A 25168-nucleotide genomic window follows, 5' to 3' on the forward strand; every position below is an offset into this window, starting at 1 on the left:
GAGTGGAAGTGAAAAAATGTGGAGGAAGAGTTGCTTGGTTCAGTTCAGGGCCCCTTGAGCTCGAGGGGGTCTCCTCAGCTCCTAAAAGTGTGGACTCTCTAACCTTCTTTCTCGCTCACGCATGTAGCTCCATCGAGGCACCATCTTCCATTTCTCCAACTGAATACACAGTAGGTTGCAAACATCTGCCCGTCCTGTTCAAACTTGCACCGGGTGGGACCGAAATCCCATTCATTCCACTCACTTCACATCAGTTTCCATTTGCTCTCCGTGAGTTTTGGTCGTGTCAGCGCGTTCCAAGGCAATTGTGGTGTACATTGTCAAGGGGAGGACAAAAAAAAATTGTTTGTGCAAACTTGCTCCAACTTTCTGGTGATACTCCAACTATTTTCAATTAACTGTGCTGTGGTGTATTCTTTTGAGAGGTGTTGTTGCGTCTAAGTGAGTGACAACTGGTTTAAGGTCGTCAATTGATTTGACAGATTGAAAGAAAAGTTTTTCCCTCGTGTGTACAGAAGTGCCCCCCTTTTCGCATTAGTGCAGTGTAACTTCTAAGTTAGTTTCTAATATTAGTGCCCTCTACCCACCATTTATCTTCAATAGTTTCGATGAGAGGAATTGTATCTCTGTGATTTAACTTCATTTTTTAAGATATTTAACTTATATCTTGGTAAAGTCCTTACATATATTTTGTATTTGGAAGAAAATCGTGGCGATTTAGTGCTTGTGAGTGAAAGTGAAGGAAGTGGCAAGAGCAAAGGAAAAAAAAGAAATTGGATTACCATAAATGCTGTGCTAAGATAAAAAGGACCACGTTTCCCTTTCAACCGTCTCCTTGCAACCAGCTATTTCAATTTGGTGGTGAGTGCTCCTTTTACAAATCTTTACTTATTTATGAAAGTCGCTTAGCGTCCCTATTCCCCACAATTTGCTCTATACTTTCCCATAATGTTGGGAGAAATAAAAACACAGCTCGTACAGAAAAAAATACCACCTACAAGTGTGAATGTCTGTGACGTGGTAGCCCCCACAATTGATACAGCGGGGGGTTGGATCATTAAAGTGTCAATTTGCACGCCCTTTAAAACGATTTTCACGCAATTTCCCTCGAAACTGACACTTTTTGCCTCTGGTCACATCGAATATCATCTCTTGGGGCAATCAGATAGTCTGCCTAGGCGGTGTACATATTGAAAATGTACTTCGATGTCTTGCCGACGGCAACGACAGCGTATACAAACCTGCGCTCAGCTGATTCGAATGTGCTTTGAAGGCGCTCATGCCAACTGGTTTATTCGTTCATTTGGGTTATACAGAACTTAAGATCAAGCATTTGCCAATGCAATAATCTCTTGTTAGAATTTGCATATTTTTGCAGTTGTGCAACATATTTCTCATTAGAGATGTGAAATACAAAAGTCATTTCAAAAGGGAGTTGCCTATATCCATGGGGTATTTTTACCTAATAACATAGTACTGGGCTCGGGTCCGGAGACTGCAATAAGCGGTGTATAATGTGCAAAAACTGAAGCCCAGAGAGTGGTCAAAGTGATGGACGCTCGTGGTGTGTAAGAAAAAAAGAGTGGAGAATTGGATGTAGGAAGGTGGATGAGGTGGAGAGAATGTTAGAAAAATACAGTGGAGTCTGCCCGAAGAACCGGTCCCACTTATATGTAAATTGATTCGTTCTCTTCTGTACATACCACACGAATGTTTTTCTCAATCCCCATTGAAAACTGAAAAGAAAACCATCTTGAGATCTTTCATCTGCGTGTGTGAATGCGCCAAAGCGGCTATAAATTTCTTCTACCAAAGACTCAAGATTTCCTGAATCAGAATCAAATTTTGTTTATACGATTTTCACTAACATGCCAATGCTGGGATGATATGTACAGGGAGAGGCTAAGATATTCCCCTTCGATGGAGCTCTTTTTTGCCCCTGTACCATCATCCCAAGTGGGCGGACTTTTGGCTGGAGAGAAGATAAATCATTGACACTGTGTATTAAATTTGGTGAAATTATTCATTTCGACAAAAGATAGATGAATTCTTTATGCAAGATGGGAATTTACTGAAAGACAAACGATTGAGATTGCAGATACTTCTCGCAATGGGATAGAGTGAAGAATAGAGAAAGAGGATATTGGATAATACTAAGACATTCATTATTCTGTGATAGGCTGATTCTTTAAATCTGATATTTCGATTTAGATTCGTAAGTCAGATCCTGGTTAAATATATAATACGTGTTTCAAGTTCAACTATTAAAACTGGGCAGAACTTTACAACCGGCCATACCTTGTTATTTACTTGGCTCATATAACTAGTCTTTCAAGATCGTAATCATCTGACTTGCCAAGAATTTCAGAGTGTAAAGTTCGGCTTGCAAACTTATAGCTTTTATATACATATACCTATGGTAACAAATTCGGAACTTTTTGGTTGAAAAAAAAAAGACTATTAGTTTACGTAATCATTAGTTTATAACTAACAGACTTGGTTTGTACCTAGTTTACAACTGTATATTATTGTAATCGTTTAAACGAATAAAGTTTATAATGGCTTCTAGACACTATAAGAAGTTTTCGTCTGTATTTATCTTTAACTTATTGAAACAAATTATTGTTCAAGCCTGTATATGAAAACTGTCAAAATACCTTCAATAATGCTAAATATGGACATAAATTTCTTTAGTATGTAGAGGCCATAATATGTAAAATCATTATATAAGATAAAGTACCCTATAAGGTAATTAATACTATAATTTATAAGGTAAGAAAGCTTCACTTACACTATGATTCGTCGACCGGTCGAATTGTGGAACATCATATTTGAAATACACCTTCAATTTTAAGACTTAAAATTAATATTTAACTTAATCATAGAACTAAAATTGATGCACAGTAACATAGATAACGTCCTTGACTTGCGATTAGACTAAAAATTTAAATTTTCTAGTAATCTTTAAAGGTAGTAATTGAAATAATTCCTTAAGAAAAAAATCAAGGATATCAAGAAGCATGTCATAATTTACTGGAAAATTGCGAATTTTTATTTAAGAAAATACTTTCATGCTTCGCATTTTTATTATTTTTCAGTCTTTAATGGTCAATTTTTACAAATTTCCAACTGATTCGTATTATTTATGAAATAATTGACTCGATGATGTTAAACCATTTGCTAAATATTATTGCAAAAATAAATAAATTGAATAAATATTTCCACCGGTCGACTTAAGGTACCCAGGGTGGTCGAGTAGAGAGGCGGTCGACTCGAGGATACTTTACCTTAGTTTGAATATCCAGTAGATATAATATAAATTCATTATATCTAACTGTAATACAAGTATTAAAAAAATAAAATAACTAAATTTTGAAGGCATAATAAATTCTATCTCTAACTAATTGCTTTAGTCAGCTAAATAACTTTGTGAAATGGCCATGAAAGACGTTTTCAATACGTTTTCAATACGTTTTCTGCAACTCTTCTTCATATACAATACCCTATCAGTTTTAAATTCTGATTTTAACGCATATGATATTCGTGATCTAAGGTAAAGTGCACTAAGTCGGCCACTTAAGGATAGGTTTTTATGAAAAACTTATGTAAAAGGACATCTAATTTATTTTCTAGATAGGATTTTCACCCTAAGTTATCTAGTTATAGTATAGTATGTACTCTGTCCATAATTGTTAACTTAATTTGGAATAAAATAATTTTAGATTACTAAAAAATTGATTTTTTTTAAAAATGTGGAGTGTTCCTCAATTCAGCCACTTCAATACAAGTGTTCCTTTACTGGTCTACTTGGGGTGCCTTAAGTCGGCCACTAATTTTCCAAATTTTAAAAGCCCGTAACATTTTCACGGGCTAATAAAGAATAATAAGAAAGATAGAAAAACATTATAAGAATAATATGAAAAAGGCAAAAAATTGTAAAAGATAAAATCTTTTTTTTTAACACCTTTTAGTTTTTTTTTAGTCGTTTTGGGCATTTTTGTCAAAGAATTCAGTTTTATGGGGGGGAATACAGGTGACCATCTGCTGATACTAGGGTGGAGTCTACACTTATGGATGTTATACACTTATGGACAGCTTGCAAAAATCTTAAGTTGTTACATGAAACTGATTTCGATAACCACACAAATTGTTAATTACATCATTAACTAATATTTTTATGATTTTTCGAAATCTGTTTTAGGTAAGAACTTAAGATTTTTGCACGCTGTCCATAAGTGTAGACTCTACCCTATACACAGAAAAATCTTATTTTTGCTTTTCGTCTGTTTTTACTACTAGAGGAACTATTATATTAGCCGGCCGAATTGAGAAACATGGCTTTAAAATGTCACACCTTCACTTTTAAGACAAATAATTAATATTTTAATCAATAATGAAAATAAAATTCTTGCACAGTGAGTTAGATAAAGTTTTCAACTTGCAGTTAGACTCAAAATATGACATCTAAGGTAATCTTTAAAGGTAAATAAATCAAATAACTCCTTGTGAAAAAATGTCGAGCATATTATAAATAAACAATATCTGAATATACTGGAAAATAGCCAATATTGCTTAAGGTGAATTTTCATACTCCGACTTTTAATCATTTATTTTAATGTTTTGTGTTCAATTTCATTTATATTCTCAGTAATTTGTGTTATTTATACAATACTTGACCCAATGCTGATAAAAAACTCGCTGAATATTATTGAAAAATTATATAAATTTAATAAATAATTCTTCCGGCCGACTAGAAGATCCCATAGTGGCCGACTTGTGGAACGGCAGACTAGAGGGTACTTTACCTTATAAGTGTTAGAGCATGTTCTTATAGAAATTAGACTCGATCGGACGAGGTAAGATTTCACGTTAACAAACGCCGAGATTCTAATTCTAAGTAATGGTACTGAGTGATTGACTATTCGCTACCAAACATTCTTCACCTTTAGACCTAAAACGTTTGGTGAAAATATTTGACATTGTTAGTTAGGCTTCGCACACACTCCGGATTTGAACACTTCATATTTTTCCCATATTCCTTTAGTGAATGTCGGGGTAGTATTTACGAGTGATGGTAGGCTACACGCAGAACTCTCGTCGCGAATCGGTTAGCTTCTGTAGTAATGAAGGAGCTTGGCAGAAACGTGGTGAGGAAGGCAGAACTTAATCATTCGGCTAAATTATCGGTTTTCAATGTTGTGTTCATTTTTATTCTCACCTATGGTCATAAGATTTGGGTAATAATCGAAGAAGTAAAATCGAGAATACAAGTTGCCGAGATGAGGTACCTCCGGACGGGTAAGGAAATCACTCGCTGAGAGCAAATGAAGAACATAGCCGTTCGTGAGGAGCTATAAGAGTCGAGGAGTTGCTTCTTCGTGTTGAGAGATCACAACTTTGATCGTACGGTCAAGAAACGGCCATGGCATGAACGAAGAAAGATTACTCAGAAAAGCTATGCAGCTATACAGAAAAGCTATGTGCGAAGGCGGCCTCCTTAGCGGCCAGCTTGGGGTAGACCTAGGACAAGGTGGCTGAATCAAATTCAGGGTCTCGCCTTGGAGCGCCTTGGGATTGACCACGAATATTTTCCTGAATTGGCGGAGGATCGAAAGGCGTGGACCGTTTACCTTGATGTCATATGGGTTCGCGATCTCAATAGGGATAATTGGTTGAAAATGATGATTCCTTTAATGAATCTGACTTATCAACTATATAACAGCTAGTTTTCAATCACACCTTTCCTGAAAAAAAAAATAGACCAGATTTATTAAAGGAATATGGAAAAACTACTACGTGTTCAAAACCAGAGAAATCTTCCCCTACCATAGACTTTTGACATAGAAGTAGAATGTTCGCAGTTCTTTGTCACTAGCGACAACCGACAAACCAAGGGATATTCTTGCGAAATGTCGATATGTTCTGTGATTTATAAAGGTTATCTTATTAAGAGTATTATGGCCCAAATTCTATACCATCAGCTTGAGTCTATTTGGGACTTTAGATCAATTGATGATTTGTATTTTAAATCAGTTTTATATTCTTTATAACATTTGAACTACTAGTTTATAATTAAAGTAAATCTATATTCAGCTTGAATTTACGAAATGTTCATACCGTTCATACGTTTGATGCTCAAACTCTCAGATTACTAAAACTTCCTCGGCTGCATATGGACTTGCGAAATAACCACACTTGTTAAAATGAAAGTTCTTAATTCAATGCAATATTCTCATGTGCACAACATGAGACTTTTAACATTTTCTTTTCGAACTACCAATTTCTCGTTCCTCACCCGCAGCTTCAAAGAGGCTTAATGTTGTGCTCAAGTTTCCGGACTCTTCGTCGATCTCTTTGATGTTTCCCATTTCCCAATGACTTAAAGCGCCAAGACGAAGTTTCTAGAGCGAAAAACCACCTGGAAAATCCACATCTAATGCCAAGATATTCAATTCATTCACAATCCTATATAATTCCAACTCTTACAATTTCCTGGACGTGTCACTTTCGTCGATATTATTTCGTAATCTCTAATCTCTTGGAAATATGAGAAAGGTGTACAGAAAGCAAACACAAATACACCTATGGCGGAGATTATCAAGCTTTTTTCAGTAAGGTCTCGCATTTTTTGTTCCCGTACCATCATATACCATCTCAATGCGTGTCGTTCACTGTTGAATTCAAATGCAAAAAAAAATAACGAACATTTTTTATAACAGGACATATCACATAAATGATGAAAAATCCTCATCATATATAGAAATCATCCTCTCTCAAGCTCTGCCACCGTCACATGGAGAGTCTCATGGTGGAGCCGTATTGCTCGGTATATTATCATTTGCTGTCAGATAACAGTGTTGCGGCTTTTATAATTCCTCTCAAGGCAAAAGAAACTACTCCATTGTTTTGGCGCTTTTTTGTCTCTCTACCTCCTTCTTTCACGAATATCTCTTTCTTTTTATATTTCCATTTTAATACACATTTTCTTCTTCATTTGTTGTGATATCCAGTAGAGAGATCAACTAAGATACATCATTGAAGCTCTTGTTCGTATACAATTGGGCAGGGAATGCGGGGATACAAAAATCCAAAATCCTCCATTATGGAATCCTCCTTCAAGATTTTTATTTTCTGGATTTCTTGTGAAAATTCGCATTTAGGTGCAAAATCTATTTTAAGTTTCGAATAATAGTCGTTTTCGTTTACTTTTGTCGTATCTGCATTTGATACAACTTTTAGCAAGAGGAGAAGTTACGACTTTCTTTGATAATCTACTTTACTCTTTAAAATATTTATATTTAAATATATCCAAATTTTTGTTTTTTTAAAACACTGAAATAAGAAAGTAAATAGACAATATACGAGAAATGCAGATACGATAAAGTTAGACAGACACGACAAATATTACAACTCACTAGACGCCTTTATGAATCATCTTTACACTTATTTTCATAACGAATTTAATTAGATTAAATGTGTCTTGATAGTCCTATTCCACGTCTATACACTTAGAACGCCATACAACCCTATATTTAGTGGTGGAGCGGTAATTAAATTTGAAATTTGTTCACAATGATAATGTGACAGAATTGATGAAGAAATCGCATTATGTGATAAGTATGTCGATGACAGAGCGTATGGTATCTCCTCATATCCTAAATTATTCATTTTTATTAGATCCCAGGGTGAATATGCTTATAGCAAAGCTATCTAAAATAATAAACATAAAGACTTATGAGGAAAATGAAGTAATTTTGGTTGTGATACATAACACAATGTTGAGGTGAAGGCCCTCCCATATCTACGATAGGTCTTTGTTTTTGAGGGAAAAGGGGGTCATTTTATTTTTGTAAATATTATAGTTGCACCGCGACAGAAATGGTGCAAGTTCAATTTGGTTCACTCCACTCAAGGTTATTTATGGTTCAATATTTATACTAGGAATTCCTAAAATGCAGCACTTGCAAAAAAATACTCAAACTCATAAGTAACTTTTATCGATTTTGTTGAGAGAAGATTGTATAATGCGCTGCTAGTAATATAGAATATAAAAGTTTTGAAAATGTCCCTCGCTAGAATATTTCACTTATCTTTACCACAAACGTTGTGTTGCAATGAGGAAAGTGTTGGAGATTAGATATCGAAAGTTTTCAAATTAAATACTCAATATGCAAAGTTCGTGCAAGAAGTATAATAAATTATTTAGATTGTAACACGTGGTGGAATTATATTTTCTTGACCGATATTTAAGAATCAATTCATTCTGTATTACTTACAAACTCCTAATAACATACAAATACTAAAAAAAAATCTTTATAGTTCAGAGGTTTACAGCATTATAGGTTAGGTTTTCGGCCTCTTAAGACGATTTCAGTAGATTAATTGGTAGAGAGTTCTTCCAATACTTTTTAAATGTCGAGAGTTCGAGTCCGTAATTTGGATGTTAGAAGTTTTCAAGTAGAAGTTTTTTTATCAAGGCAATTCCACAGAAATAGGATCGACATGCCATGAACAATTTCCATTCCTATTCCTTCCTCTATTAATAAGAATAAAAAACAGTGTAAGTAGTTCTTTAAACACGATAAATTCCGTATTAACTGACTAATAATGTTAATCCGAATAATAAGATACAAAAGATTATAAGTAAGGTTAAAACGGAAAGGGGCGTCAATTTCACCAAATCGCTGATTACTTGGAACTGTTGCATTTCTTGGAATTGTTTATCTTCAACAATTTTTCCATAAATTTAAATAATTTAGCAAAATCACCTGAAAGTCTCGTATTTAAAATGACTTTTTATTCTGATCCAGTAAAATGTGATACTACTCAATGTGGATTTTAATATCTGTTAACGAAAATAGAGTCCAAAAAGAAATTTATCCAATAGAGAGAGAGAGATGGATTTTAATGGGATTCACATTGAGCTTTTCCCATGTTTGTGTTTACAGAAAAACCATTAAAATATCTTAATGAAATTACTTCACCTCTAAATTCAAAATATTTAGTTAAAGTTTGTTATGTCTACACCAGGAGATGGGTGTATTCGCAAAGTTGAACACTTTCTGTGACGACCCAAAAATAAAATAAATTGGTGAAGTCTTCTGAGAAGATGAAATTGTAGGAATATACCATCAAGATATTCTGCAAGAGGGTGGAAATATCACAGACTCACCTTTCTTAGTTACTAAAGGTTCATCTGAACGTGTCTTAATTATATGGCATGTTTCTTAGCTATCCTGACGGTTTTATGGCCCCCAGAAGATCTATAAATTCGGAGAGTATGAGAGATCCTTCAGATCGGGTAATAGATACAGGACTTATCCTTTTCCAAAAGGGGTTTCTTTGTGGCACGTGCATTGGAAGGAAATGGTGGGGTGTCTTCCTCTTTAAATGTTTCACAATCTATTTCCACGTCACACCACTATATATCCGAGTTTGGTAAGACTAGGAGTAGTCTGCTTGTGTCTTGTGTGCTCCCAAAATTAATTTTCACCACAGAGAGACGCGACTTCTTGCAAAAGTGCTCCACAATGATTTGATTCAGTTCAATTTCTTCCCTCTTCAGAGACACATTCGAATGATGTGTTCGAGAGGTTGTAGCTGTGCTGCTTTCTTTGTGTGCCTATTAAAGGATGAAAAGGTACAATTCTAAGTTGAATCACTTCTTGTCGTTAGATAAAGTGAAATGAATTTGAGTTATGTCGTCAAGAACGTGGTGTATCTTTTAGCAAAGGCATTGTTTTCCTAGCACGGAAAACTTTCCCAAAGGGCCTCACTCTCTGCAGCACCCATCCTCAACAATCCCACTCATCAAATTGTACGACGCCAAAGCTGATGATGGAAGCGCATATAAACAGTTTTTTTCTCTTCCTTCTCTTTCCCAAATGGAGTAATGACTCATACTCAGACATTATAGTATCGTTATATTAAATGCGTAATTCACTAATAAAAAAGACATTAAGAATGGCAATTATTTACAATATAATCGTTCTTTTTAATTAAAACTCTGGCATTTTTGTTCGGTAATATTGCGTCGCTTTAAGAGGAGTTGAGGAAGTTTTTTTTTGTCAGGACAACTTTTGGATTATCCTAGAAAGTTTAAGCTTTTCTGCGGTGTTTGCATGGGTTTTTACATTTTGTTGCTTTCAACATTTTTTTTTAAAGGTTCATTCTCCAGTCAAATTGTTGGTGAAATGCTTTTGGTTGTTCTACTTTAAGAACTCACAAATATTGTATTGTAGATGAATCAGCAGAAACTTTAAAAATAAATGCATTTCTGTGTTAGTATCAACTATTAATGCTTCATATCGTACGTAATGGGCAATAATACTATTATAGTCAAGTACTATACTTTAAACTATGATCTAATCGATGAAATATAAAAGAAATAATAGTTGAATACATAAAAGTAAAATACAAGGCATAGTGGTCTCACTAATATCAAACAACGGAACGGGGTAATACCTAAAATTACACCGCAATAGGAGATTAATATACAATCATAGATAAATCTGTTCCACATAGACTAACCTGAGATAAACGAATATTTTAACAATTATTTAGATTTATTATTTATTGAGTTAATCACGGTTTTATTTAAATTCTTGTACATTAATATGACTTACATTGAATAATAGTATGGTCTCTCTACTATGAAACTGCAGCAAGTACGAATTTCCTTTATGTTATCAGATTTTCTGGAATTAAAAGTGTTTGAATTGAGACTAGTGATTTTCCTGTTACTTGTATTGAAATCACTTCTCATTTACCAACATCTATCTTTAGTGCGTCTATCGCCGACTTACTCATTATTTCTCTCATTGGGAAAAGTACAAAATATGAGAAGGAATGTATTTTACTCCCTAGTTTATCAACTGAAGAATTGATATCGTATCGGAAAACCTCATTTTTACACTAAATAAATAGTAATCTATGTCTAGAAATTTCGTTTGCGGGAATGTCTACCTGCTTTACTTTCGTGGTATCGAAGAAAAAAACTATGATAGTTTTACATTATATCACCACACACTGTTCATTTTGAGCCACATTACATAGAGAAACACCCCATTTTTGTCAATCGAAATTACTTCCTTGTCTATCTATGACGTAGATCCGAACTAGGGGAAAGAGCGCTACCTTCGGATGATTTATGCTTATTTTATATTTTTATAGCTAATTCAATGCTTGAAAATTTCAGGAAAGAGCTATGGGTGAAATCCATAAGGGACATAGAGAAAAAATTGAATTGTGCGGAGCTTTAGTTGTCCGAAGGTAGTGCGCTTTCCCCTAGGTCCTTTTGCGAACCCAAAACAAAACTAAGAACATACTTTTATCTGGATCATCGAATAAGGGAACATTTAGAATTCTAATTCTAATTGCAGTTTAATTCTAATATGAATTTTCCTATTAGAGAGTTAGGTATAAATTTTAAAGACCTTTGTTTTATATCTGATACCACATTAATTGTATTTGCAGCCTTTAGCAGCAATTTTTCGTATTTAGGGTATTTAGCGAGCCAAATTAGTAAATCCTTGAAGCCAAAATGTAGTTTTTTTCTACTCAACCTCACTGTACGAATTCATTTAGATAAGTCACGTTTCGTTGATGAAATGTTTGTAGAGTTGAGATTGGTTTACAGGTTAAAAAAAAGAGGCAACAAATGCAGGGGAAATTAAGGCACTGATAGAGTATCAAAAGTGGTGTAAGAGTGCATTTTCATCATTATCGCCAAATTACTTTTTCACCTTCAACAGCACGCGGATGGTTTTTCGTGGTTGTGTCGGCGAGTCAGGGTGTGTTTCCTGACATTAGGGAGTGTGAGTGTAATCACATAATTTAATAGGTTTATGTATAGGATAGGTATGGTCTGAAATGAAGCATAAGAGATCTATACTTTGAAGGTATTTTACTAACATGGTATATTCACTCGTGCAAAATTGAAGCATGTGCAAACAAAGGCCATCAACAACTGGTTTTGCGTGAGTTTCGTCGGCAAGAGAGCGTGATCAGATGTGGGTCGCTGAATTAGCTTTACTTTTTTTCTTCAAACCATCATTTATTCCCCACAAAACCCTGATAGTTGGACTCAAAGAAGATACCATCTCCCAGCAATTCTGCACATTTATTGCGCTGCACCAAGAGAGTACTTTTTAGAGACTCCCAACATGCTATAGCAACTTTCGCATTATGGCTCATACACCACCAAATGCCTGGTGGTACTAAATAAAATCTTTTAACTGCACAATTTCCGTGGAAATTTAACCATTTCTGACTCTTTTCAAATCTATTACTTATATTCTTCAATCATTTCCGTTTCCACTTTAGAAATTTTCTGGGATACGGGGTAGCATTTCTCGGCAACATTGTTGTAAATAATCGTACTTATGACCTATAGCCTAGCTAAATCGTTAATTTAGCCTCATATGACTTGATTGGCTTAAAAATATATGCATTAATGGATAAAATCTCTTTTCAAAAACCACGACACGTTTCTGTCGAGAAGTCGAAACCTTAAATTACTGGGTTTGGACAGCTTTGGAAACGTCTTTCATGACTTCAAGGGAAGCCCTACCTTATGAGCCTATATTCTTTAAGATCAATTAAAGTTTCATATTCATCCGAAACATTACATCACACCAGTTTATCCGGCCACTGATGGTCACTAACAAAAAACCTGAGAGGAGTTAATTATAAGCATTTTCAATTAAATACTGGATATTATTAAAGACCCTTTCATCAGGTCAAACCACACACTTCCGAGGAGAAGACCGGGCCAAAAAAAAATGAACCCTGAAACAAGAGGGGAAGATAGTTGAGATAAGAGATCTTTCATACACCAAGCTATTTACTTCAATGGGTAAAATAGTTTGGTGTCAAGAAACTGAAGAATGTTGTACAATGTAGGTCAGGATTTATCATCATTTTACCTCTGAATTAATTACCACACATTCACAAAAATATAATGAGAGGGAGAAAAGAATCACAGAATATTCTGACAGGTGTTTATTCTTTCATCCTTCTCACACACACCTTTATTCTTCTCTCCTCGCTCATCTATCCATTCTTAATTACTATTTCTATATAAACACTCCATTCATTTAAAACTTTAATAGGGAATATATATGGATAATTGGTCACTTTGTATTCGACGTGAAAGAAAGAGAAATGTGTGAAAATAGTGCTGAATTATAGTCATTTTCCAACACTAAATAATAAGATGAAAAAAATGACACAATACTGCGGTAAAATAAGAAAAAAAACCTCTCAAAACATGTTATACAAAAAACACATTTTTTTCGAGTAATTGCTGCGAATATAGTCTGCATGTGCTTCTGGAGCTCTTGTACATATCCCAATGGTAAAGTTGGGAAAGAGAATTCACGCTCTACTGACACTTTCCATGAATTTTACGATGAGTTTTAAAAGTAAAATTAACCGCTAATCCAGAATTTCTTGGATTTTGTGGTTTCTTATACTGTGTTCCATCGTGTACATAAGGTCAGTAGACTGTACTTGAACTATTTTAGCACATAAGTCAGATTATGCTGGAGATAAGCATTGTATTAGATTAGGAGAGTTACACAAAAGAAAAAAAAACTATAATCAAAAAGTTTGAGTATATAATAAATATATACGGAAAATGCAAGTATACAAAGTTTTTGTGAAGGCTAATGTTGCACAAATTTGATAAAATTTATAATCTCTCAAGTCATTATTTCAATATACCGATATATTCTAAAGTATTTGAATTTGAAGTTCAATGACAATGACAAATTTGGCATTCCGTATTGACCGGTATAATTCGTAAATGATTAAATTAATGATAAACTTAGAGAAGCTTATGACAGCTAGAATCATTTTACAGGCCATCTTGAAGTACGTGCAACTTGCAACACGGATTACATGTAAATTCTATTGTGAGTTAAGTTTTCGGGACAAAAGAAATCCTGCCAAGCAAAATATTTATATCACCGAACGATATGTATAAAGTTGGTGTTGTGATATCACTATCGTATGTTGTCAATTATGCTATTAAATCTTTGTCGAAACCTGCAAGTTGATACTTTATTCTGACCCCTCCATAAGAGTTCTTTTTGTTACATCTTTAGCCTTAGACTGTATCATACTCGTAGTCTATGAGTGTCAAAATATTTCTGTCTCACAGAAGCTAAGATTGTAAAGAATCCCAATTATTTGTATATCTTTTTCTAGATTTTTTGAAAAAGATAAGAATGAGAATGATCGATACTGAATGAGAATGATAATAAATGCTCTTTTTTTTTTAAATATTGAAGTGATTAAAAAAAATCTTTTGGCACAAATTTAAGAAGCTCGATTAGAAACGGTTTTAGAATATCGATTAGAAACGATCATGACGGTCATACTTTTTGCCTTATTGTTAGGTAAATCTAGCCGAACATCAGTTTTCTTGTATGAAAAGGATCTGAGTGTGTTTATTAATGTTTGTTTTTGTAACATCCCTATAGCTTTGAGAATAAAATTAATTGATTATGATAGTCCGCGAAGATCAGAAATTTTCTACATTTACAATAAATTGTAGTGATCAAAGTTAATTTTTTTTTCAAAAATTACGTAAACCTTAGATCTGAAATTCAAAATAAATATCTTAAAAGTTTCAATTGCAGATTTCGATGTCTTTTTTTACATTTCGCTAAATCCAATCGATGTGCGATCAGCATAATTATTCGATTTTAAGTTTCTCATGTTCTTTTGATTTATTGATCTTGAGGTTTTAAAATAACTTAGACGGAAATTTGCATTTTCAGACACTGGAAAAGTTCGAAAGTATGAATTTATATCAATCAAAGTTTTCGAAAGTGAACAAAAAGTAAATAATAAATGCTATACTCAGTGGCATACAAAAGTTGAAATTGGTATAATGAAGAAATCGTAAGAATATACATAAATTAGTAAATAATATTGTTTAAATGAGTAATTCGTCAAGAATATGGAATTTTCGGAGAACGAATATTGCGAGAGTTGCCATCGAATTTTATATTCTCTCCGATATATTCTCGAAAAGACTTAAGAGATTTAACAATTTCGAAAAATTACTTCTGAATATGAGAATATTCTGTTCATAGAATTTTCTGCAAAACGATCATCTGGAAAACTAAATAACCATAATATTAAATCAGAAATTATTTTTTTAATTGAACAAACTTTGCAAAGTGCTCGTTTCCACGTGATATCATCAGATCAAAAAATTCTTTCAACTCTATATGATTAGAGGAATATCGATCAATGTCATGTTCCGACGGTCAATCGTGAAACGTTTTATTTTCGTTAATTTATGATGTGTTTCCAACAAACACACTCAAAACTATTTATGATCTCATTCAACAATGCAATCAACTCAATATTTTGTTTGTAGAAATTTAAATTCCATACCATTTTAATTGTTTTTCCACACGTGATCCTCGAACTGATATTTGTCTCGCAGCTGATCACACAGAAAATATTAGACTAATCGAGCGACAATTTAATTACTAGTTGTGGCTCTACGTGCATCTTGTTGTTTCTTTTCTTAATATGCATATAACCACAGCCATAAAATATAAAATTTTATATTTGCAAAAATATGGTAGTCAGGTATTTATAAGCTTTTTAGTGATATTTCAATGTTAAAATTTTTCTCTTGAGGTATAAGTTACAAATTTGTTAAAAAAATTAAATAAATTGCACATTGCAAAATGGTACAGTGAAAGAAAAAATAACGAAAACCTGACACAGAAGATCTTCAAAATGACAAATGATCTTTGAGTTTTGGCAGGAAAGTTTCTCACTCGAGATTTCTTTTCCTGTGTATTCTTTAGGTTTCTGGGTAAGAAAAAATCAAATGTCATTAAGTATTGGGCTTTGAAGGTATACTCTAAAGCCCCGTTCTCCTTCTGTCTCTATCTCTCTTGTTGTGCCCTTCTGACTAAAAATAATGATATTCATTGACCTGAAGAAATTTGCATTTTTGTAAGAGTTCCCCAAAGTCAACACGACAGGAGATCGAAAATTTGTGCGGTGTTTAGAATAGTTTCACAAACTGTGTAATTTTCTCAGAGGTCGTACAATTTTTGCCATAAACAGCATGATGTCATAGTAAAGAATGAGCGTATCTGTTGATTTTAATTCTGACCACAGTTTGAGTAATTTGCAGGGTAATTTTAAGCCCTATCGATTGTACTGAAATGGCCAAAATGAATTAAGTCGTAAGACAATCAGATAGGGTTGTAATTCAATATCTTTCATCCAGTAGTAATTGAACCAATTAAATTGAATAAAAGCCTCAGAATTTTTTTCTACTGCTGCGCCCCATTCGTAGAGTTATAAAGAATTCAGAATGAATTTACTGTAAATCGTGCGTAAAGTCTAAACTGCTTCCTTTTCGAGCTTGCATTTTTTGTTGTTACACCAACCCTATCTTGCGAATGGAGAGGGTAATACCTTAAGGATATCTATTTAATACAAGGCACACACTGAAGATTGAGATTTGAGGTAAGGAAAGTATAATACAAAAATTTCATTGAAATCGTAAAGAGGTTAGTGATTATTTTTAGCATTAATAATGTTCAAAATTAAACTTACTTTGCAAATTGTTTTATATTTATGTTTTATTGATACTTTCCTTATTGTCTAAATAAAGTAAAATTACAAATTACTCAAATTTCGTATTAAATATAGTATTATATAAATATAATATTAATAGTATCCGCGGTTTCTAGATAGCAAACAGAATCACTTAATTTTAAGAATCGTAAGGATTAATTGCCCTTATTTTCTGTTGACAAATTTATTATTCAGTTTATTTTGTTTCGTGAAGAGCTTCGAGTGGGTCAGTGGATAGAGTAGAAGCTCTATGACTGCGAGGTCTTGGGTTCGAAGCTGAGCAGCAGCAGAAAAAGATTTCTCATGCCATATCGGCTTTGAATTCGTCCAGTGAATGAATGAATAGTAATGTCAATGGTGCATATTGGCAAAAAAGTGAACCGCCTAAACAATAGAGGCTGGTCCGAAAACGAGTTTCTATGTGAAAGTGGTACTTCAGTCGATACAAATATTCGCTGTCACTGATCCCAAACACACACCGAGAAGGGATGCTGTGATATAGTAGCGGCACTGATTGCCCACAGAGCTGTGATATAGAGCGGCTACCCGTATCGGGGGATAAGATAGAATAGGAGTGGGGAAGCACAAGGGGCCCAATTGGTGGCCTGGATGTATCGGAATATCCGAAATGGAGAACTGACCCCTGGCAAAATCTTATGTTTCTTGAAAAAATGTCAATTCATTTGCTCTGGACGGGACTTTATTGAGGAATCTTACCTATTATAAAGTTATTGTAGTTAAATAATGTGGATGAATCTGAAGTCTGAAGAAGTATTTGTACAAGTCTCATAGTAGAGGCTAAATACTAATTTAGCCTCTACTTTAATTTATTAATTAAAAATTGAGAAATATCTGGAATTTCTTTGAGTTAATTCGAGACTTTCTGGAGCTGGTATAAATCTAGTCTAGTCGCAAGACTTTAAATAGACTTTCAAACTAGAGATTTTATACCTTTTGTGTAGATAGATTGCTTCTTTCTACTTGATTTTTTCAAAAATAAACGTCCTAAAAAATTAACTGTAAAACTTCTGAATAGATGGAATATAGGGGAAAGGCTCATAATTTTGGACAGTTTCTAAATTTGGACACTAAAAATAAATTGATTAAAATAATGGATTTTTATTCCAATATTTGATGAATTCTAAATATTTGTTCTTTTTGGAAGATTTTAACAATAAATACGTTAAATTTTGAATATGATTTGAGTTAAAATTGATTTGTTGAAAATTCAGTGTGAGTAATTGCTTACGAGAAATATGACAGGTTTACTTCAGTCTTATTTAGCCGTGGTGAACTACTAACAATCTTTCTTCGCTGTTTTTCAGTGATATTACAAAATATTCAGTGAATATTCTGTTGATTCATATTCATATTAATGGTGATTTGTACATTTGACCTGAAGTGCGATTTGCCTTGTGAATTACGTTTTTCGTGTGAAAAATGGGCAATTTTTTACAAGGTTCACCAGTGAGGTGATAGTCCTTATTTTGGATAGGTGTTTTTCTCTCGAAATTTCGTGAAGTTTTAGCTTTTGTGATGACTAGGTTTTATAAATACCTGGAGAAACAAAGGAGCATCATCTCTACGAAAGAGATGTAGTGAGAAAAGCCTTGAAAGGCTTAAGACTCACGGAAAGGCCAGGGAATGTGCGAATTCGTGAGTACTTGGATTATCGAAGTCAACTCACTTTAATGAATGATATAGCAAATTTCTGGGCTTCTTGTGACATTTTACGGTTCCCTTACATGAACAGGAAGAGGACTTGGTAAGATAGGTTTTTGAAATGGAAAACAATGGACACCCTATTGAGACGAATTAGCTGTCCAAATATACAACCAAGTTGTCCAAAATTCGAGTCAAATTCACCTTTATATATTAATTCGTTTTTAAACGTATTAAGACTAATTTTAATAAAAACTAAGAAAATAAATCCTTGCCAAGTTTCTAAACAACCCTCCTCAAAAGAGAGTAACAAAAGAAATCAATTAGTATTGAAAATATCGCACTTCAAACTTGGAACATCGATACTTATAAGCAGACTGTCCAAAATTATGAGCCTTTACCATATCGACTCTCCGGAAAGGTTCAAATTGAGGATTTATGGGTTCAAAATTAACCACGAAACTTTGATTTTGATCTTTTCGGGTGGTTATGATCCACATTTCCAAAATGTTCGCGGTGAATCTTTTATTTTTATCAGTGAATTTAATTTAATGTACTAGTCTCATTTGGAAATATTCCTTAAATTTAACCTACTTTTAAATATGAAAATTTAACAACGGTGTGAAATCTTAAGATTAAGGAAAGCTTGAACTTATTTTAGTAGACGTATAGTATCATTCTAGATTTTTCTGAAATCTGTAAAATATATTTAAATAAATCTTTAGTGCGTGAAAATTACAGTTTTTTTTAACAAATCTATCGTTGAGCACTATTACCGTTTACATTTTGATTTAACTTAACAATCTTCATCATAACGGATTTCAATTTAGAATTACCCATGTCAAATGCCACGAATTTGGCGAATAGATTTCATTTCCACAAAGGTTGTGTAAGATAAATCGCAAATCTGTTATTATGACACGGACAGATAAGAGGAAATTCGCAAAATTCCCTTAGTTTGCATTGCTTGCAATCGAAAATCAACTATTAACTTCCAGCGTCAAGTCTGTGCCTAACATAAGAACTCATTGATCGTTGATTTTTCTGCGTCATAAATGCATGCGTTACGTTGAGATCTCAACGGAAATATTTTTTTTCTGCATAATTTATGAGACATTTTTGTTTATTTCTCGCTGGAGACTTCCAATAGCAATTATCCATTTATGGTGGTTTAAAGTTAGTATGATTGGAGAAATATATAGTTGTTTTGGTGGAGTAGAGTAACTAAAAAAATGAGACAAGTATGTGGAGTAACATCGTGTCCAGCTGAAAGAAGGGCAAGAGAATGCCATAAAAGTGGAGGGCGCTCGTAAAGTTCCAATTCAACGAACTTGTAGGGGAATATCATGAATTTTGCATTTTGATAGAAAATTATGAGGGCATCCTGTAGTCTCTTAAATAGTGGCCAGAGTATATTAATGTTGGCGATGGTATCTTATGTGATTTTAAATTGCTTTGGCAACCACTCTTCAGTTTTCATTTCAGTGTAGTTCACTATCTCTTTTGCAAATTTTGCGAAACATTTTTGTCACTCGGAATGGCTCTTTAAGCTCAGTGTCTCATTGGACTCAGCACTTAATGAAAGTACTGATGAATCCAACAAAATATCTTGCTTGAAGAATAAGCAAACACAATACATATAAATGAGTGAGAAGAATATTTAGTGTTATGTTGCAATATGAATTAGTAAATTAATGAGATCTTCTACTGTCTCATTAATTGTGACCTCCTCTCTGTTCAAATATAGTTCGTAATCTTATCGTAATGCTTGGCTTTGAGTGGTCTTTGGTGGCGTTTAGGCGCTCTTTTTTATCATTTAGGCCTCAATTATTCACCGAAAGTCCCCTACTGTGGCGCTTTCCCTGGGCCCAAGTTAACTATGAGAAAATTGTGAGAACAAAGTGAATGAAAGAAATCAGAAATAGAGTATTGGACTTTTCCTTACTACTCATCCTCCGGGTGATGGTTAATATGAAGGAAACTGATTTCGAGACACGGAACACCTCCACAGTGTCTGTAGTTTGGGTGTTCTTTGCTGTCGTTTTCATCATCAAGTCGAAGGGTGGTGAACAGCGGTTCTCCAGTTCCATCTTCCAACTTTGCTTCGCTTTCACTCTCGCTGGATGCATTGCCATCTCGCTCTGATCCGTGGCAAAAAAGGCGGATGGCATGTCTGAGTATGGGTGGCAATAGGAGGTCGCCTATACCAGACACTGTGCAAGGATAGCGATTTTCTCTTCGATGTTCTTCGGCTCCGTAAAACTTCTTCTTGACAATCTTCTTAAAGGGCGATATACCCTTCTAATACTTTCGTATAGCTTAACATCTTAGATATTAGTGTTAAACGTGTGAATACATAGGACTTGATGGTATAACGGGGCTCTTCAACTGAATTTATGAAGTCATTTCATTTCTTCCTCTCCAACATTCAGATACAACACAGAGCATAAAATTTCTGATTTTAATCAGTTTAATTAGACTGCGTACAATGCAATTTTGGCCTTATTTTGTGCTGCGTTCTTAAAGATGCTGAAACCCCATTAAATTCTATATTACATAGGCCTCAAGTGCAAAAGTGTGTGAAAATGGGCAAAGTGTAATGTGAGTAAATTGTAAACATAAAAAAGTTGCTCATGTTCTTCTTCAAACCCTCGAGGATGAGATGCTGAGAAGCCACGAAAGAGTGGGAGACAAAAGAGGTGTAGAAAGAGTATTAAATCGTGTTGAGAGAAAATTGTACAAAACTTGTCCTCTTCAATCGTGTTTCACAGGAAAAAAAGTACAACTTGGCTAATACTTTGCAATACAGAATCTCCATTTGGGATGGGATTTGCAAGATGTTTCTTGTGTTCCAAAAAGAAGCTTGAGGGGTCATCGAAAAGTCATCAGAAATACTAAAGTTATATTTGGGATACTTTTTTGTATCCCTCCAATGCTCCTAAAGTATCCTTTCCTAATTAATTTGTGTGGCAGGGTTTTATCTCATCTTACCATCTAATTGCTGAAGTTGCTACAGATAAATTTACAATTAATGTCTTATGGTAGTAATTTACTCGAATAATTGCGAAATTTCATTTCAGCTGCAATAAATTCTGCTTGAAGCATTTTGAGATACTTTTGGATGGTGTCCTAAATCAACTAAAGAGATCTTAGAGGTGTAATCTGCATATCTAATCTTGAAGTGGGTAAAGCAATACTACCTTATTGAATCCTGAAACAAGTAGATATTCGCCCAGTAGATACTTAAGTTCACTAAACACTTAAGGATCATTAAGAAGCTTACAAGGTGTCAGTTGTTCTCAGAAATATGTGCAGTTAACTTTGTTCACTTTCTTTATTAAATATTAATGTAAAGTTATCAATACAATTTTCACGTTTTTAAACTTTTAAAGCTTCAAGACAGACGCTACAAAACCTTAAAATTCTGCGGTTAAGAAAAAATTACATATTTAAATTTGTATATGTTATGAAGGACTAAGACGGGAATACCGTTTATTAAAGAGACTGTGTTAAATAAATATCGACAAAAAATCGGCTGAAAATTTAAAGTTCAGTTGAAGAAGTTTCTTAAATAATTAAGCAAATTTATTCGAATTTGAGTTTTAAGTCTACGTTGATCTTTTCTCTCACTCAAAGTCCACATAAATGAGTTTTTAATTTTAATGCAAATTTACGGAGATCCGGTAGAACTTTTATTTTGATGTACCGGGCTTTTATTGCCATTTTATACATATTATTTGGTTTAGGATATGAGAAATATTCCTCTTCTGACACTTCAATCATTTGCACCAGGCCGGACTCGAACTCAACACTGTGGCAGTCGAGTCGGGTCGGGAGTCACATCGCCCAAGAGTCGAATGTTCTAACCGTTCTAACCAATTGTACCACGGACTTTCCTAATCAGTCGAACTATTTTTTTTTAACTCATAACGAAAAGCATTGACTTGTTGAGTTATTTCAATTCCAGTCCTATAACCGTAATCCTTGTACTGATTCATACATAAATACAGTTTTTCCTTAAAGACATAATCGCATTGACTTACCGTTACTGTAAGAGTTTCAGTCTGTTTCAACTTTTTTGACCAATATATTAACCTTTTAGGGACCAGTGGGTCAACTGTGACCAAAAACAAAAATCTTTTTTTATACTATGGAAAGTTGTTTTTTCCTCTATAAATAGTCAAAAAGAATGATTTTTTGTATCATTGACAACTCACTGATTCTTAAAGAGATAAGTGGTGAAGCGCTAGTTCCATGATGAAGTGCCTTTGGTTCTAATATCCTTTGGGCCATCTGAAATTTTCCGGCATTAAAGGTATTAGAATGATTTCTAGTTTTAATTTTAGGGTTTAAAAATTTATATCCAATATTTTGTTTGCAACAAGGACCAGTTTCTCTATGATATGTTAAGGGATGGCGAGTTGTTTGCGATATTCTGTAACTCGTGACTGAGATGCTATATCTCAAAAAACTTTCGCATCATTTACCATATATACCAATTCACAACCGAAAACCGATTTATTAATCACTCAATAGATCGTTCAAGATATACAGCTTAAGAGTAATACAATTAATTTTCTGATGAGAATTACTTATCGGTTCTGGATCGCTTCAGTACCTGTTCATATCCTATTGGAATCTATTTGAACTTATCGGAAATTCCAAGACCTTTCAAACGAGCCCAAACATGGCTCCATTCGTTTTACAACTTCGCTCTGTTGGGCCTTTATGACCTCAGACCTTGAAAAACCATTATTAGGAATGATTTAACGGTATTTTTTTGTATGGTCGAAATGTTCGCCTAGGTAACTACTAAAAAAATGGTTTTGTAGAGGAGGGAGTGTGGTGGAAATGAGGGAAATGTTAATAGTCGACTTATGGGGGGGGGGGGGGGGTCCCTATCTTGAACCATTTGGCCTCTAGAGCGGGCGACAGCCGGACCAATTCTACCAAAATATGATCCCAGAGTGGGGAAGAGGATAAGGATTGAAATACTGCACTCACTCTGTGGAGCTTGAGCAGTTATAAAAGAAACATGACTAAGAATAGATGATGAACATAAGGTTTGTGTCTTAGCTTAATTCCACGATTATTACACATACAGTTTTTTCTTTCCTGCTTTATCATAATGAATCTTATGTTTTTTTTTATTATTACAATATTCTTTTCAGTTCGAAAGCTTGGGATTTCATATACTAAATTCAAACGATATTTTCAAAAATAATGAAATTCATGTGTGATTAAAATGTGCTTTAAAACAAGTGACCGTACTTTCTCACGAACCTCCTTGTTGACATAATTACTTTTCGTTTTATGCGATTTTAATTCGATTCGAATTTAATTCGATTCATAAAGAATCAGAGAAACATGGATTTCAATCATTCAATATTATTTTTTAAAATAACCTATCAATTTTAGATTTCGATTTCAAATGTTTTAAGAATTTCAGAGATTCAAATTTGAGAGACTTTACTGTATAGTTTTCATGTTGTATCTAACATACGATTGTTAAGTTTAATACTTGTGAATTTATTTGAGAAATCTAGGAAAAACGCATAGACTTAAAAAATACGATAAGGCTTTAACGGTGACGGCAAGGATTTGTCGTTCAATATGACTGTGCCTTAATTTGCACACCTAAACCACTTGTCCAAACTTATCCCAACTTATAACCCAAACTACGTTGTTGGTGTGAATCACTTTCCTATTTTTATCCTCTTGAAAATGTGTTTATGACAATTTTTTTTCTATGTGAACAATTTTCCTGACTGAAGGAAAATGTTGGATCACAAGGGGAATCACATGATATTTTGCATCCAATAAAAGTAAACAAGTTTTTTTATTGTAAATATTCATGGGGATCGGTAAGGTGCAAATAGCATTAAATTCTGACCATGAACCAAATGTGTTGGTCACATGGAAGTTGAGGAAGAGCTAGAGAGAAGAGTCGAATGCGGAGCTAAATTGTGAGTGCCGACGGCATTTATAACATTGGAAATACCCATTCTCGTTTTTGTAAAAATATTGCTCTATAGGATGGCACTTGAATTTTTTTTTTAATAAAAAATAACGCAGAATGATTTTTAGAGTAAACAGAGATTATTTTTTTTCGCAGGAAGTTTCACTGGAGGGGGCTTACAATAAAAATATTGTGGAAAGATATTGTTGAATAAATTGAATAAATATTTTGATAGTAATTTCTATTTTCTGGAAGGCAAAACCTCCCATTAGGTATTCTCCGAGGGTTTGTGAGTTTGTGAACCACAATTTCCTTCAGCTTTATATTTGTTCAGGTGATGCTTGTTCTAATGGTGACACTTTGCATTTCAGAATTTAATTATCTGTTTGTAATGCATTTCCTCCATGTACCACCAGCCTCCATACCTTTATGGTAAAATATCATCATTGTTTTTATTAATAACACTTCCATTCCGAATTGTATATGGAGCAGATTCATTATGCTGAACCAATTCGAAAGATACCCTTTTTGGGACATAAGGAGTTAGGATGAATTGTAGTTTATCCAAGAGTTAGCGTTCAAGACAAAATGCAAGAGTGGGAGAAAAGACGCAGAGACACATAGTGAATAAATATAATTTAAATTCAAGAATGTGAACTAATGCGACTTCCAGTTTAGTGCGAAAATGCCTCGATTTGGCTTTGATAGTGACACTGAAACAATTTTCTTCGGATATTTGCTGCAGAGGTTCATAGTGAGGCCATAAGTTCTGCTGTAACTATTAAAATATCATAGATATAAGACTTAGATGAAATTTTTTAAAATTATTTCCATTTTCAGTCTATCCTAAAAGAATACCGACTTTATAGTCTTTTGAGTCAAATCCAAACTCTTATCACAAATTATTATTAAAATATTAAAGTAATC

General features: G+C 33.9%; 1 protein-coding gene across 4 annotated transcripts in view; it reads left to right on the forward strand.

Moving 5' to 3' along the window:
- Positions 1–252: 252 nt before the first annotated feature.
- Positions 253–25168, forward strand: part of LOC129809485 (protein winged eye) — a 170745-nt gene continuing 145829 nt past the window's right edge. For all 4 annotated transcript variants that reach the window (XM_055859325.1, XM_055859326.1, XM_055859327.1 and 1 more), the window contains exon 1: positions 253–858. The gene's annotated coding sequence lies outside the window, so the exon portion shown is untranslated. The remainder of the gene's footprint in view (positions 859–25168) is intronic.

The sequence above is a fragment of the Phlebotomus papatasi genome, chromosome 1 (genome assembly GCF_024763615.1).
Source record: "Phlebotomus papatasi isolate M1 chromosome 1, Ppap_2.1, whole genome shotgun sequence".
In the NCBI taxonomy this organism is placed as follows: Eukaryota; Metazoa; Arthropoda; class Insecta; order Diptera; family Psychodidae; genus Phlebotomus; species Phlebotomus papatasi.